Source organism: Centroberyx gerrardi, chromosome 8 (genome assembly GCF_048128805.1).
Source record: "Centroberyx gerrardi isolate f3 chromosome 8, fCenGer3.hap1.cur.20231027, whole genome shotgun sequence".
Lineage (NCBI taxonomy): Eukaryota > Metazoa > Chordata > Actinopteri > Beryciformes > Berycidae > Centroberyx > Centroberyx gerrardi.
Genome location: NC_136004.1, coordinates 3583071 through 3600820, shown reverse-complemented (window position 1 = coordinate 3600820; position 17750 = coordinate 3583071). Strand labels below are relative to the sequence as shown.

The 17750-nt window shown below is 40.9% G+C and overlaps 1 protein-coding gene across 1 annotated transcript in view; it reads right to left on the bottom strand.

The window, feature by feature from the left end:
- Positions 1-17750, bottom strand: part of sdf2l1 (stromal cell-derived factor 2-like 1) — a 71244-nt gene that overhangs the window by 33639 nt on the left and 19855 nt on the right. The window lies entirely within an intron of this gene.

Sequence of the window (17750 nt, the reverse complement as noted above, 5' to 3'; positions counted from 1 at the left end):
GAAACTGAGCTGATCCCAGATCTGTTTCACCCTGAGGTGGGGTGAGCTGAGGACTATGTGCAAAATGTGTCTTGCTGCATGCAAATTTCTTGCTTTTCTGGTCACAAACCTGCTTTACTGAGCCCAAGGCTACCGCCAGTTTTGGGTGGGACAAGGCTGGCAGTAGGAGGTATGGAGGGAAATGTTGGAGGGAACGTTGGGTGGGAATGTTGAGGGAATGTTGGAGGGAGCGGGATTTCACTGCTGAACGCATGGGTTGATTTGATTTTAAAGTGGTAATCCTCTAGATCCTGTTTTTTAAAATTTTGTCTTCATTTTTGGTGCTAAACGATCATTGCTGTGGTGTTTTTGCACTGCACTTTGTTGAAATTCTCACATTTATGTTTTAGAACAGCAAATGTAAAAGCTTTCATGAACTGGATATAGGTTGAATCACTATTGTGTTATATCAATCAGCGATAGAGAGTAGCAAGACGTAGCCAGATTTAGCTATTTATATGAAAATATTGCCGATTATTAATTTAAGTTCTTGTCAAGGAGATGAGATATCTGTTAAGTCCTTCGTAGGTTTGATCTCACCTATTAGCTTGTGTTTGTGTGTGTGTGTTTAACTGTGTGTGTGTGCTGCATGTACGTATGTTACATTGTAGGTATGGGACGATATATTGAAATTCAATATACCGCAATACAAAAATGCGACAATACGTATTTGGGGCAGAAAAATGAATACTGGCTTTTTTTTTATTCTGCTGTAATAATCACCCAAATTATGTATATTATTTGCACTTTGTAATGACATTTTTAAATTGTTTACATTCTAGTCAGCCAATGCCACCGTTTGAAAGATTTGTGGCTCAGAAATAAACATAAAACTGCAGTCATACTTCATTGTCATTGAACTTTTATTTATTACATCATATCGTGCTTGTATGGAATCATGAATCCCATATTGCGTAATGAAGCGTATCGTGATATAAGCATATGGTCCCATCCTTATTACAGTGGGTCAACCTTAACTTGACTACCATGTTAGAAGTTGGTTGTTAGACTTCTTCTTCTTCTCCCCCTATCTTTGTATCTTTCCTTAATCCTTTTCTGCTGTATTTTAAAATACTCTTCCTATTGCTCTCAGGTGAAAAAGGCCCCATGCATTGTGTGCAGGGTTCAGGGCCAGGTTAGGGAATGGGAATGGGGAAAAAAAGAACTGGGGGTTCGGCTGGATGACTGGATGTCGGGTGTACGTCCCTCCTCAATGTCTCTCTATGTCTCTCTCCTTTGCTTCCTGTCTTTCTTTTCCTTTTCCCCTTTTTTTCTTACATCTCTCTGTGCCTCTCGGTCTCCCACTCTTTCTCTTAGTCTCTCTCTCTCTCTCTCTCTCTCTCCAGGGCTGGCGCCATGCTGCCCGGGGTAACCCGAGTCGCCCAGCACCCATTCCCCATCCTGACATCTGGCTTCTCTACGGCTGCTGACCCCTGGAGGTCACAGGTCAGATGGAGTGGGAGGGGTGGGTGGGGGGAGGTCGGTCGCTAGTTTCCTTTTTCAGTGCCAATGAGAACCTCCTTAAAGGGGGGGGAGAGGGGTACAGGAATGGGGGAAGCCTCTGTTTGAAGAACACTATGTGGGCTCAGAGACAAAAACACATTACTGAAGGCCAATACCGATGCAAGTATTTTTGGATTGAAGCTGCCGATAACTGATATTTCCTGCCGATAGTAAATATCTTTAAATTTGACCTGCCAAAAAAGTTTTAAAAATTACAAGTATTCAGTGTTTCCCCCAGAATTCTATTTTTGTCAGGGTGGAAAAGCCTCTGAAACAACATTTAGACCATCATGGACACTAAAGCTCTCCATTGAAACCCGGGACAATAGGCTACTACCACTACTAGTATTATCACTACTACTACTACTACTACTACTACTACTGCTACTACTGCTACTAATGCTACTGCTATAAATCACATAGTACCCTACACTACAGAGCATGTAAGTTAGACCTGAATGCATCATAAAACTACAACACATTGAGAGCTTAGTCAATGCCATGTACATCCACTAAAATGCTGTGTGTGTATGTGTGTGTGTGTGTGTGTGTGTGTATGTGTATGTGTGTGTGTGTGTGTGTGTCCATCATAGCTCAAATGCAGTTAGCCTTGGATGTCTGTGGCTGTTTTTCCAGTCCATAGTGTCCATGCTAAATTGGGGATAAATTGTGGTAAAAGCTGCTATGTGAAGTGTAGCCTATGGAGGGAAGTTGAGAAATATTCATAAAACTACTGTAAGCTCTGAGATTGTATTCCCAGTGGCAAGAGCTGCCCCTTTGTGAGGTTTTCTATACGAATATGGTTTATCTAGGACCCTACTGATCTGAAAGCAGTCTGATGTGGTATGGTTAAAGGAATACACACGTTGTTTTTTTTTTGCATCGTCCTGTTCTTCAACTTAGCCATGAAGTGATGAGAACATAGGCACCAAAATCATCCATGTGTCCCCGGTAGATTGTTGGCTCCAGTGCTTCATGCTAACACTTTAGCATAAGTGATAGTAGGCCATTAGCATTATTCAAAGAAGACTGACCTAAGTTGTTAGGGTTTTTATTATATGGCCTGTAGATTCATAAAAAAAAATAAAAAAACCTCAATGTAGCTGATATAGCCATGTTTATTTTTGGAACTATTTCAGGTGAGAAACCATGTAGCCTATTTGTGCAGCGATGAGTAGCTGTAGGCTACACAGTCTCCCATTGCCCACCATTTTCACTTCCAATGGAAACAGGGAAACTACCCGGTAGTTCAAAATTATATGTTACTTTTATATCATATTTTGTGTAAATTTTACCAACATCCTATATAAAACTACCAGACCTAGCTGCATATTATTTAAAATGACTTACCATTTAGCTTTAGAGCTGCTATAAGTTCTCACTTTCTCACTTTATCACTCAACGTAGTGTATGCTAAAGTGTTAGTGTGGAGCCTACTACCACTCAACATAGTATGCTAAAGTGTTAGCGTGAAGCCTACTACCACTCAACATAGTGTATGCTAAAGTGTTAGCATGGAGCCTACTACCACTCAACATAGTTTATGCTAAAGTGTTAGCATGGAGCCTACTACCACTCAACATAGTGTATGCTAAAGTGTTAGCATGGAGCCTACTACCACTCAACATAGTTTATGCTAAAGTGTTAGCATGGAGCCTACTACCACTCAACATAGTTTATGCTAAAGTGTTAGCATGGAGCCTACTACCACTCAACATAGTGTATGCTAAAGTGTTAGCATGGAGCCTACTACCACTCAACATAGTTTATGCTAAAGTGTTAGCATGGAGCTAATGAGCTACTGGGGACACAGATGGTTTTGGTGTCTACGTTCTCATCACTTGGAGGACAATGGAGGGAATACTAGAAAGATGCTTCTAACACTGTGCCACCAACCTCCATGGTCCAATGGGTGCTTTTACTCTTCAACCATCCACTACAGAAAAACAGACTAGTGGATGGATCAGTCTGAGAGTAAGAGGTGCATATTTGGGCATTGTAAAAAGCTGATGCCTTAATCTGAAAGCAAACAAAAGGATGTAGCCTATGGTTCCACTGCAGAAGATCAAATATGGGACTGGACTCTTTTCTTATACATATTGACTGACAGAAGTGAGTGCAAGAGTAACAGTATGCAGCAAAAGGTTTTATATTATTATAACTCTGCGTTAGGCTTAAAGAGACATTTTAGCAATAATTAACAATACTATTTTGTTGTTAGGGTTCGACTGGTATGGCCGATATTAATGTTATGTTTAAATGTTACCATTTTCATGACAAAAATGACAAGTATTCAGTGTTTCCCCCAGAATTGTATTCTTGCCAGGGTGGAAAGCCTCTGAAACAGCATTTAGACCATCATGGGACACCAAAACTCTCCATTGAAATCCAGACTAATGAAATTCTTTTAGTGTTAGCAGCTCTTTAAGGCTGGCTGACCCACCCCACCTATTCAATGGTAGGGAAGCTCTGGGCTACATTACTGCCTTTAAATAGATATTTTACCCCCCCCAAAAAAACCATTATTGAACAATTACATGTAAAAAGAAAATCTGCAACAAAATGAAAATGTAAAATATCATGTCAGGTTTTCCAGACTGTTTTTCTGTAGCTGTGGTCAGGGGGGAACCTCCATTATATCAGAGGTGGACCACACCGACTGGATGATATCTGATATTTAATAAAAGCCAGCAACAGCCCCATATATTGATCTAATCCTAGTCATTACCTTGGGGTTTCTTCATTCAAAAGATTCTTGCTCTGGTCTTTAGTCCAGTTCATTTTGATAGTGATTCCTTGTCTTGTTTTCAGTTCCTGTCAATCCCCTCTTACTCTTCTTAGCATAAAGAACAAGTGAATTAGTTTTTCCAACACTATCCCAGACTTTGCCTGATGCTTATTTTGCATTAATATTATTTCACTGAGCTGTAATTAATACAACAAAAATGTGAAATCAAAAACACTATTATATAAGCCACTTCCCCCTGAAATCCCCCAAAGTATTGTGCTGTTGTCAAAACAACGCAATTTGACCAAACATCAAATAAGACAATGAAAATGCAACATGTCTTCATAACGTGATGTCTAAGATTTTTGGTAAGATCTAATATGTCATTTTTTGTTTCTCTAGAAGTAGGCCATACCTTATCTTTAAATTTGGCTATTTTGTGCAAAAAATTACAAATCGTAAGTGTTTCCCTGGAAAAGCCTTTGAAACAGCATTTAGACCATCATGGGACACTAAAACTCTCCACTGAAAACCAGACTTGATTAAATTCTTTTAGGGCTAGCAGCTCTTTAGAGCAGGATGACCCACCCACCTGTTGAATGGTAGGGAAACTCTGGGAGACATTACTGCCTTTAAATTAAAAATTAATTTCCAAAAAAACATTATTGCAGTTATTATCAAATGTCATGTCAACTTTTCCAGACTGTTTTTCTGTAACTATGGTCAGGGAGGAACCTCCATTATATCAGAGGTGGATGACGTGACTGGATTATATCTGATATTTAATAAAAGGCCCTATATATCAGTTCTAACCCTAGTTGAAGACATCTCAGATTTGGAGCCAATAACATTATGATTGTTAATACAGATTTTAGTGAAAACCCCACAACCTGTTCAAAGAGTGGAAAGCAGCGTGTATTAAACAATACTGTAATCGGTTTCTGATGTGTCCCCAAATAACAAAATTGGCTGAAAAACTTCCTGGTGTAAAGGATAATTTAGTTTACATTTCTAATTCTTTTTTTTTTATCTTTGTCTTTACATTTGAAATTTGAGATTTAAGACCTTTAAGGAAATCTGTTGATGGAATTAGATATGATCATTGCATGAACATCAGTTTGCTCAAACCTGCTTTTTGAAATCTACATGGTAAGGAACATATTGACATGTCAAGTTTTAATACTGATTTTGTGTGTCAGGAGGTGTGAGTGGATTTAGTTTATTTTGAATCACAGATGAATCATGGGTTTATAATCTGTTAAATCTATTCTTTGGACTCAATTTGTGGCATCTCGACCCTAATATGTACCATGCATTCTCATGGTTAAATTTGACATTCTTTTAAAATAATGTTCCCAATGTTTTTTTTTTTTTTATTGTACATTCTTCATAAAACGTGGAGAGAAAACAGCAAATCAGTAATCAAAAAAGGAAAATATTTCTTTGTAAATGTTACAAACTTTAATAAAAACAATTTTTGTCACAATATAAGCCTAAATCCTATTACAATTCAATTACAATTCACAAAAGATATGTATCTATAGATATATGCAACAATTGAATCTTGCATTAATCAGTAGGCTACCATACATTTTTATGTAGATTATTTACCTCAACCATCAATACTAATACTAATACTAATAATAATACTAATATTAATACTGATACTAATACTAATAGTGATACTAATACTAATGCTGATACTAAAAACTAACACTAATACTAACACTAATACTGACACTAACACTAACACTAATACTACTAACTAATACTAATAATCCTAAAAGTAACACCATTGTCATTGAACTTGTGTCACTTGGTTGAAGGACGGTCCACTAACTAACTAATGTCAGTAATCAAGTCTAATTTTGATATATTTAAACAAATAAAACAATTTAATCTGGGTTACAGTTGATAGTTAGACCCATACCAGTGGAGTACAATTGAGTTTAGTTTTAAGGCGCAGGACAATTCAATCTTCTTCCACCTTAAGAGTATAGTATGAAACCATAGTTCCAGTAGGCCCAGTTTTCCAGCTGATGAAAGCAAACATGGTCTAGGTTGTTTTCCTGTGAGAGCGGGAGGCGTGTCCTGCTGCTGCTGACTGGTCACATGGTCCGCACAGGGGGCGGGGCTAACACGCACACAAGCTGTCTGTCTGAATTCTTTCGACTCCGATTGGCTCGGGGGCACAATGTGACACGTTGGCGCCTGACAGTCAACATTGTTGAGGTTTTTTTTCTCTTCCAACACCACAAAACACTCAGTATGCTCAACAGGCCAGTAGTCATTTTGAATGGAGGGAAAACAGCCAAATGACTTCAAGGCTAGACACTCAATTCTGAGTAGACAGCTTTTGAAAACCAGCAGCAAAAGAATGATTGGCTTGTATGCAGTTTTACTGCTTTGAGACAGAATTTTGTGGGTTTTTTTTCTTAACACTGGGACTAGGGTTTGGGCATCTTGGGGGCATAATAGAGCAAGAATTGGACCTTGAAAATCCTATAGACCTCTCTGCTACCTCTATGATCAAAAGCCACAATACAATTGGATAGAAAGGCTATGCAGAAAAGGAGAATTGGAGTTGATTATTCCAGTTTCAATATAAGTCTGTTGCACCGCCACGTTTGTTTCATTGAACTTTTTTCCGACAATGAAATAGACAAACTAGTCTCCCTGCGGCTCATCACGGTTATTTCAAGTGACTGCGTTTGTTCCATTGTCCAGGAGCGGAGGCTTGAACCTTATCTCAACAACTCGACTTGCATAGGCCTGTCTAGTCATATGAAGGCTGGCTCTCTTGAAGTGAAGCGAAAATGTCCTGCCATGCTTTCCGCAAATATTCAAACTATTGTCTCGCACAGCAAATTTCCCAGCGTTTTAATAAGTGTTGATTTTCCAGTGGCTGTTATTTGGAGTGTGGAGTGTGGAGCTGTTTGTCCGCTCATGCAGCTAATGCGGCTGCTCAGATCTATCGAAAAGTGTTAAAATAACTCGGAGGGGCGTGGACTTTTACACTCTCGCGGTTAAATTAACACTCACTTTTGCTGTGCAGTTCATTTCTGGGGCTGATCCTTGTTCCGTACTTCTGCAAAAGGTGACCAGTTACGATGCTGTTCCCCTGTAGATTTCTGGTATCTGCCATCTATTGCACAATTGGCTGTAAACATTAACTCTTGCAGCCTGTACTGATAAACAAGTTTGGACCCTGGCCATGCATGGCACAGGCTATAATCACAGCAAACTGCACTGCATGTTCAAAGAGTTGAAAAAACAAGGAAGGTGGATATTTATGTTTCAAACCTTATCTGATAATGATCAAAGATGTTTTTGAAGCACCTTCAACTAGAAAAAAACCCCTCCATGCCTGTAACCCAGGGGCCCTTGAAGTCCAGGGGCCCTTGAGGGGGTTCCAGGAGGCCCCCAGCAAACTGAGGACTAGTTTCATTCCAGTGTCATTTAATTCACAAGAAATTATCCCAATTAAAAAGAAAGACTATTGTTATTTCAGGTTTCACTCTCATCACTATTATCTATATAGACACTTCTACAGTTTAATACTAAATCAACAACTAAAATCTTCCCATATGGGTCCCTGGGACTAAATGTGATCAAATGCGGCCTATTGTGGGGGTCTGTTGTATGAAAATGTGAGAATCCCTTGATTTGATTGGATTTGATTTGGGAAATACAAAATACATTATTTAAAAAAGTAGTAGTTATTTAATCCCAGAGGATAGCACAGGAAAGTCTTATGTAAAGCACTTTCAACAATTGTGGTTCAGAATGGAATACATAAGAACAACAGTAAAGTGTATAGGCCCCAGTCAATATCAAACGGCGATCTCCTTTTTTCCAGTTTCAGTCTGTGAAAAAGCGTGTAGGGCCTATTTTATTTCCTTTTCCTGTATGTTTTTGCCTGCCTGGTATGTTTTTGCCTAACCTTTGAATTCTCTTTTTTACATCATATGCATGTCTTGTAAACTACGAAAAATCCACGAACATACATTAAAAACTCCAAAAACGAGGTGGGACCAGGCAGCGGATCAGTTGAAAGAATTGCATGTCAATCTAATCAGACAGCCGTCACCACCAAATACGGGCATCGACTTCCTGCGGCCCCACATACTTCACTCTGCTCCGCCTCCCGCCCCGTGCACACGCGCGCACGTGCACATAGGACTACACACACATACATACATACACACACGCGCGCGCGCGCAGAGGCAACGTGAACGCGCATTCCTTACATAGCATCTGAAACACGTCATGGCAGACAGGTTTCATCTAAAAACTCCGAGGCAAAGTGAAGGAGAGGACTGGTTGGAATGAAAGAGAGAGAGAGAGAGAGAGGGGGGGGGGGGCGAGAGAGAGAGAGACAGAGAGAGAGAGAGAGAGAGAGAGAGAGCACACATACTCGCACATGCACACTTAAAAACTATTAGTTGTATTTGCTGGCTTTCATGTCACAATGATGTAGGCTACGTAAAATTGTAAATAGCTAACTAGGCCTAGATAGGTTGGTTATCATTATAATCATCAGTAACCACTGTAAAGATTGTTTTTGCACACATGTAGGCCTACATGTAATAAAGTTTCATGAATTGAAGAGAGAGAGAGAGAGAGAGAGAGGGGGGGGGGGGGGGGGGGTGAGTGGGGGGGAAGGCTCAGATAAAGGTGTCCCTCTCTCTCCTCTCAATTCAAATCCAGAAAGCTTTATTGAGAGGAGTGGAAGAGAACCAATATTCCCAGCGCATTTCAGCAATTAGTCCGTTACATTTAGTGCCTTAGAAGTACAGTATAGAGATACAAATTGAAAGAAAGTGAACTACAAAACTGGCTAATTGACACTAAGTTGCATTATGTTGCTATTAGCTAAGGGGACACGACACATATTCATCTCTGGACACATGAGGAATTCACTCTCACCGACACCCAACGCACTCCGCCCATTAGCTGCACCGTCAGGTCCCGGTAATGGAGGGAGGGAGGGGAGGGGGGATAGTGGTGGTGGTGGTGGTATAGAGGCGGGTCTTTTCCGCCGGACAATGCCATTATTTCAGCTCCATTGGTCAGGAATGCCAGATTTCACAGCCCGCTGCCCTCCTCCAAGCGTCGACCGCAGCACCTCCAGTGAGCCCGTCGCCTTTAACCTCTTCCCACCCCGGCAGCCCCCTCTCCGCCCGCACTCATACCACCCCGACACTAGTACTGCGACCTGTACTCCACCCTTTCCCCCCCCTCTTTTTACACCACGACGAAACTTTAACTGTCGCTACAGAAGCCATTTGCATCAAAAAGCCAGTGGACTTTTGAGTGAGCGCGTGCGTTTATGGGGGCTGTAGGTTGCCTCTGTCTATTAAAGTTACTACTAACTGCATGCTCGAAATGAGTTTTATCCCTAGGTTAATTGTGTGTTTTGTGATGCTAGCAAAGAGTGGCAGTGGGCTGTATCCACTTGTACTCAGTGCAAATCCTGGGTGGTCTTCAAAGTGGATCAAGTGTTCTAAACGTCCCTTATTCTAATCTAGCCTACTGTTAGGACTAGCTAAACACACCAAACTGCTGATTGTTGATTTTTTTTTTCTTTTTTTCGTTGCTTTAAATCACAACAACACAATGTGGCACCTCCAAGGCGGGTAATGAGAAATTTGTGAATGGAAGAGAGAATTTGTGTGTTCATTGTTAAAATTAAACTATACAATGACGTTCCCATGGTATGCGACCAATCCCGGAGGTGATGAGATAAAATTTCCGCCAATGGGGGCGAAGACAAGCGCAGAAACGGACCAATGGGAGGCTGGCATGCAAATAAGGAATTTGTCTCGGCAAGAGCTGAATGTCAACTAGTCAAAGATGGAGTCCGGAGCTGGGAGGCCGTGAGGTTGCCTATGGACGAAATACCGTTTTTATTGCCGAGGAGCCGTCACGCCTCGCGAACCGTTATTACGGTTGAAACGGACGCACGCGGGGGGAGATAGATGGTAACGTGCAGGACGTTATTCGCCGAGAAAGTGGCCAACTTCGCTCCGTTTTGCTTCTTGTCTGTGTTGTGCCGTACGGACCGGCCCTGCCTCCGCCAGGTACCGTTCACCAGAACCTCTGTCCGCGCGAGGCGAGCGCTGCTGCTGCGGGGCGGAGATGGCGGGGAGCTGGCGGCCAGACATGGATGTCGGTGGGTCTGATTGGACGGGGAGCGGTTCCGCGAGCTCTAGTAGTTTAAACTGTATAACCGCTATTGTGTGTGTGTGTGTGTGTGTGTGTGTGTGTGTGTGTGTGTGTGTGTGTGTGAGTGAGAGAGAGAGAAAGAGAGAGAGAGAGGGAGAGAACGCGTGTGCATGCGCGCGCGTGTGTGATAGAGGGATGTGGCGGGTCAGGAGTGTGAGTGATTGACAGGTGGGTGCTCGTGCAAGTGATTATTCCTGCCCACAAACTGGAATATCAAAAGTAGCCTAAGTACTATCATATGGGCTAATCCACTGGTTCTCAAAGTGGGGTCCGGGGACACCCAGGGGTCCGTCAGGGGATTCCGGGGGGGGGGGGGGCAGAAAAGCGAGAAACATATTAATTTCACTGTAATTTAATTAACTAGATTATTATTTGAGAATGCACAATTAGAGTATGTATTAGACTAACTGTTGTAATCCTAGGTTTCTCTCTCGCCACTATTATCTCTCCATGAACAGTGTATGCTAGATATCTCTACAGTTCAATACTAAACAACTAAAACCTTCCCATATGGGTCCATGTGTAATAATCTGATCAAATGGGGGTTCTGTGGCCTAATGTGTGTCTATTTGACAGTAAAACGTTTGTGAAACCCCGGGTTAATCATTTGGATAATGCTTAAACATCACAGGCTTACAGTGTGGGTATAATGTGTGCTTGCATGTGCAAAAAAAAAATCCTCTCTTCAGTCAAAATGCACAATTTACACGGCTTCGAAAAGAAGGGTGTAGTCTATATGGTATTTCCCTCCCCTAAACTTAAATTCCCTTATGTTTGTAAGAGTTGCGATCGAAGCTATTCTCCCTACCGTAGGAATGTGTGGTTGGTATGGCTGCTGCATTTTCAAAATACCTTAATATTTTATGCTTTAACAGGAAGGTATATGGAGAAAACAACTCGAGGAAAAATCCCAATCAAACATTTTGACTGTTAATTAAATCTGTAACCTCGTTATTTTGCGGCGAATGGAGAAGAAAACACGTAGGCCTAGTTTTTTTTCTTTCTTTTTTTTTTTTTCACACGAAATCTAGCCTATTTAAGCCTGTTTTCTATTTTAACGAGCAACGTGGAAAAAAGGAAAGTTGGCATAGCTGGTGGTCTCGTCGTTTTTGATCAGTTTAAATGTGACGGAGTTTGAAATGTAATGGCGGGTTGTTTTCTATCAGTGGGCATGTGTGTTTTATCGGAGTTTTGTCAGGGAAAATGAGCACTTTGGTGATTGTAAACTTCTCTGAACATTGGAAATAACAAGCCCCCCTCTTGGGCCCCCGCCCCTCGGTTTCCTAAACGAGGAGGGTTTCAAATTGCCACTTTGGCCAAAGGGACAAGAATAGTAGGTATTAAATGAAGGTTTCTGGTATTGTATCGCGGAATGTGCTCTTTGCCCTATATACGTTTTCTCCTCCCTCGTTTCCTCCAGGCGAAGTCCTGTTCCCTGCCTGTTTTCTCTGAGCTGTATATGAACACGTTGGTTTACATTTTGGTAAATACATTTTCCGCCTTGGTGTCGTAATGTTGACCGCAACGAATTATATACAGGAATAGGCGAGATCTATTACCCTACAGATAGGTCTGTGAATTCGCTTATTTAGGAATACCAGTTTGCAGCAATAGATTTTCATACAAAACGGTTTATGCTGCATTATCTTAAGTGGGGGAGCTTAATAATTCATTTCCAATTTGCATGGTTTATATCAGGCCTATAGGCTATTATCTTTCCTATTTATGCCTTTTACACCACGTATACATGGTTGCATTGTAGCCCTAATAAGCCTATAGTCAGTTGTTTCACGGCTGTTGGTTTGCATATCGCCTCCAAGATGTTAATAGTTGTCAGGGTTGAGCTTCCCATATAGGCCCGTACTGTCTGGATAGTTTAGTAACGTGGAGCTGACGGCTTGCATGCGGGGATTTGAATAGAATTGAACGGATTTGAGGACAAGCCGTGTTGTCCAAAGCCCTTTTTCTGTTGTACTACTGTGAAATCAGATGAGCAGTGCAATATTAAAAGGGCATTGGCTGACAAACCCCCCCCCCCACCCCCCACCCCCACCCCCAGCCCAGCCCCCCGCCTCCCACTTCCTCTACTTACAAATCTTATGTAGACGTGACAGGAAAATATAGAATTGACTCGCTATTTGAACATAATGCGCTGGGCGCGTGTTTGCTATGCTAGCCCTAGCCACGGCTGCACGTGTGTATAATTTATTTAAGCTAGTAGTTTTTCATCGTGGTAGTGTCTCTGTGGTGTTTATGGGGGGGGGGGGGGGGGGGGGTCGCGGCGTTAAAGGCACTTTTCAACTACTGTGTGTGTGTGTGTGTATCCCCGTCCCCAGCGTGCAGAGGTCAGCTGCTTTGACGATGTTGCACTACTGTACCATCCGCTAAAGCAGTGCAATAGTATTGTCATAGCATTCGGCCTTCGCCCTACACTACAGTGGAAGGATGGATGCTACTAAATGGGAGAAAATAGGTGGTTCCTATTGAAGAGGCCAGATACCCCCCTCCACCCCCCTTACAACACACACACACACACACACACACACACACACACACACACACACACACACATTCCCCACACCAATCATATGATATAGGCCTTTAGAGTAGAGCCGTTTTTATCCAGCTGGTCCCTGCTTGCTTGAGGAGGCAGTTCACTATAAACCCTAATCTATGGCAAAATCCCCACATCTAATATTATTTACCACCAAAACCTCCAAACCTGCTTATATAAATAGGCAAAATTTCTGGGGACAAAGTGAAGCAATGACTGACAATATATTATTTGGTCAATGTGATAAATTAGTAGGACACCAAAGCAACACAGCTGGGAACATTGGTCCTGAATGTTTTTTTTTTTTTTTTTTTAATCTGGCTTGGAAAATAATTTCTGTCATTTTTTTGCTTGATCTTTGCTCTCCATTCTAATGATAAAAACTACCCGATTAATTTGGACTCCCTTAGTTCCCCATGTACAGTGTTCTACAATTCAATGAGCTAAGCTACTGCAAGTTCCCACACTTTGCAATGCTCAATTGACACCCATGAGTAGATTATATAGGGGGTGTGTTCTCACAAATAAATGCTAACAGCTAGGAGTTCCCAAGCTTCTTCATATCAAATACCCACAAATAGACACATATTAGATAACCATTAGACCCTAATTGAATAAGGCTGTATCCCAAGGCAGTCCATCTGAGAAGATTTTTGTTGTTGGATATGATTTCTCATAGAACTGAATAGCTGTCTATAAAGCTCAGTGACATCTCCGATCAAAACAATCTTTCCTTTCGTATTCTCGCATTGCGCTAACTTTGAGTGAATTAAATAATAGTGAAATTAAAGTATCCCATCGAAGAACCCCCGGAACTCCCCTCAAGGGCCGCCAGGAGGTCCCTGGACCCCAGTTTGAGAACCAGTGGCTAAAACCGGTGTCCATACAACAGTAAGAGTCCCTGCTTTTTTTTTTTTTTTCATTCAACCATGCTGCATTATTATATTTTACCGTGGCAGATATAGGCCTCATGGACCACGCCTCCAAAAAAAAAAGAACATTTTGTTCACAGAACTTCAGAGGCTGTCTTCGTTTGCATTGGAAACCATGTGTCAGATTAAGTAACATGCTTTGAGGTCACTTTCCCAACTTTTCACACGTTTTGTAAGACGGTGTAATGGATTGGTGCATGTAGGCCTGAAGTGTGAAATCACCTAAATCCTAATGTAGTTTCCCTCCCTCTAATTCACTGTTGGTGTACAACACTTTTTAAATACCTGATTTTACCATGATCCTAGTTATATCACATGTTGGATTGTAAGCAATCTAAAACTCTGTTTGCCAACTTTTTATTTTCATAAATAAGTTTACCCACCTTTTTAGACAGATGTAAATCATTATGAGGTAAATTCAGAATATAAATCATTGTGTGTGGTATTGGGCTGATGTTACAAGAAATTAGGGTTTGTTTTTTAAGGAACAAAAGCGTAAATTAACAGTTTTATGAAAATATAATTGTTTTTTGCTTCTATTGGTGGTTGCTTGACTCATAATGATCACCAACTTGAAGTCATAGTTTACACTTCATTTTATGCGCCATTATATTACTGCTTATAATATTATCAAAACATGCAAACCAGGCCTTTATACCTGAACTACAAAATAGTCTTGCTAATCAACCAGAAATAATTCAGTGTTTACATGCGTGAATTAGTTTAAAGATAGGAAAATGTCCTTATTTTGGAATACATTTTGGTTTCACCTGTGAAACACCCGCTGTATGGCTTGGAGACATTTGACTATATATTCTTATTTTGTAATCTAACCATTGGGTAAAAAAAAAAAAAAAGAGCAGCTGTATATGAGTTGCCTGTAAAGGAACGTCTGAGCCTGTAGGTTAACGCTGCAGTCATTTTGTTATGGTCGTGCAGTGTGTTGGACTATAAATCCACGCTGAGCGGAGGGGGAATTTTTTTCTTTGTTTTTTTTTTTTGTCGGCTTTTGAAAGCATAATTTGAGTGTGTAGACTTGAAGAAGTCACGGTGTGGGTGGGAAAAAGGGGGTAAGTTTCCTATTTGGGGCAGGTCGTAGGGGGGGGATGGGGCTCCTTGCGAGGAATGCGGAGGGCAGGGCCGCGCTGAGGGGATGGGGAGGGGAGGGGTTGGGGGTGGCGAGGGGGTGGGGGGTGGGGTGGGGTGGGGGGTTCATCCTCCTCGGTTACCGCCTTCTGCTCTGTGTGTGCGCTTGTGCGTTTGTGTGCACGCCTTCCATAGGAGCCCGTAACGTCACATTTTGGCCACTGTTTTGTAACCGACTGTGGAATTTGCTGTTTGTTTGTGTGTGTTTAAGAGGAAAAAAAGTGTTGTAATCAGGGATGTAGTGGAGGGCAAAGCCACCTAAAACTCAGCTTACCGCCTTTTCATTTTCAAAAAAATATGTTTATCTACCTTCATAGGCTGAAATCTTCATAGTGTGCAAGAGGCTATCAAACTTATATGAAGATTTGGCCTTTTAAGAAAAAAAACTGAAATTAGAATAAATTAATGCTGTGCTGAAAAAACAGTATAATTGATTTTTGTGTCTGTATCTGGTTGTTTGCCTTATGATGATCACTGAGTGGAGGTCCTCCTTTTTACTTGCAGGAACAGAGTTTACCACCTTTTTAGGCTGATATAAATCACTATGGTGTAAAATCATAGTATGCACATAGCAAGTAGTATCACACGATACTTGATGAAAAAGCATAAATTCAAATCTCTAAAACTATAATAATTTTTTTGTTCAGGTTGTTGGCCTTATGCTGATCACTGAGTGGAGGTCATACTTTACCCTCCTTTTTTGAATGTAACACTACATCAGTGGTTGTAACGCATGTATACCGCGCCTTTCAGGCTGAAATAGTGTAAGTTAGAGCCCTACTCCACATCAAGGCCTCCGTCAGGGGAACATAGCATGTTGTCAAATGAGAATAAATAAAAATGCTCAAGTATGGGGAGGATGGGAGAGCGAGACAGCAAGTAGAAGCTTGTCTTTCCCACTGTGCTGGCAGGCAAATACCACAGTCGACCGGGTCTATATGAAGTCTAGCCTATAGGGAAAATCCACGGAGGAGGGACTTAAGTCGTCCATCCAGCATCGTGAACGCTCTGTAGGCCCTACCTGAGGTGTTGGCTGTAACTGTTATGTGAAACATTTTAAAGTCGCAAGGAAAAGGCATTTCAGTGGTGTCTTGCTTATGTAATTTAGTCTATTTCCGGTTGAAACAGGATGTTGGGGTGGGAGGGAGTGTTCAAAAGTTCAAAATGCTGTACACATAATTTTAAGATTCATAAATTCCCGATTAAATGAATAAATTCAGCCACCGGGACACAAGCTTGGTGTCTTAGGAAAAGGAAACAGGCTCTTCACTGCCGTACCATGTTGCTGCTCTGTCACTTTGAAAGTTGTGTAGTTGCAGGTTTTATATGATGGGAGGGGGGGAAGAGGGGTTGTTCAAAAAATTTGTGATGGTATTACTGGTTGGAATTTTTATGTATACCTACTAGTCCGTAACCACGCCATAAATACACTGTTTTCCAGGAAGTAGAAGTAATGGGATTTTGATATGAAAATACGAGAAAATAAAAAAAGAAAAATTGGCATTTATTATTAAATAGGTGTATGTTATGATGTGGGGACCTGGCTAAAAAGGTGAAAAGGTCATTTTTTAATTTACTTGTGACCAACATGCAACTTAAATTTTTTTCCTCACTACAAAAGTAGCCTGTGAATTCTCATCTACAGAGCCTAAGATTGCATGTTTATGTAGCAGATCAAAGAGGAAATATGCCGAGTGCCCCTGACCATTGCTAAAAGAGAAAAAGGAAAAGAAAAAAAAAAGAAGAGTGGAATTTATCACATCTGTTGTCTCCAAAGTCTTTGGTTTTAATGAGGGTCAGAGTGCAACGTTTCTGCCACTGAAAATAATAGAGGCTCCTCGGAAGCTGTTTCTGTTTAAAATGACCCAAACGTTTCCTCATTCTTGATAAATGGAAACATGGTGAGCGCCATAGACTTTGATGTCCTACAGAATGTTGCCATCGACTTCTAGGCAGATAGATAGTTAGATGGATAGATAGATAGATAGATAGATAGATAGATAAACCAAAAGAACAGTACCTTTGTGCGTAGTAAAACTGTGAAACATCCCTTCAAACTTTAAATCCTGTCCAGCTGAAAGTATTGTTGGCACAGAAGTGAATAGTGTATCATTTAATAGCTGCTATGGGTATAATTTTTTTAAATATTAATTCTTAGCTCTAGTCATGGCCTTTGCCCTCTAAAACATGCAGAAAGTAGTTAATGCTGTTTGCCTTTGTAATGCAGTGCACTATCTGTTGTGAGGTAGGAAATTAGAGAATAGCTTAACAGACCTACATTAGAAAGATCAGGATCCTGTTTATGTGAACTTAATTTCTGATGACTGACAAGATATCATTATTGGTCAATGTGATAAATTATTAGACATAGGAGACCCAACTGTCAGCATATGTGATGTTTTTTTAATTTTATATATTGGTTCAAAATAGAAATCTGGCTATTTATGCTTGATCATTGCTCTCTATTATAATGATAAAAGCGTCAAGATCCAATTGTGACTCACTTAGGCTGAGATATGATGAGTGTCCAAAGATGCATCGATTTTTAAAGAGTTTTATGTTTTGTTTTTCCAAATAGCGAAAAAGTGAAAACAAGTTTGCTTAACTGATTTTATTTATT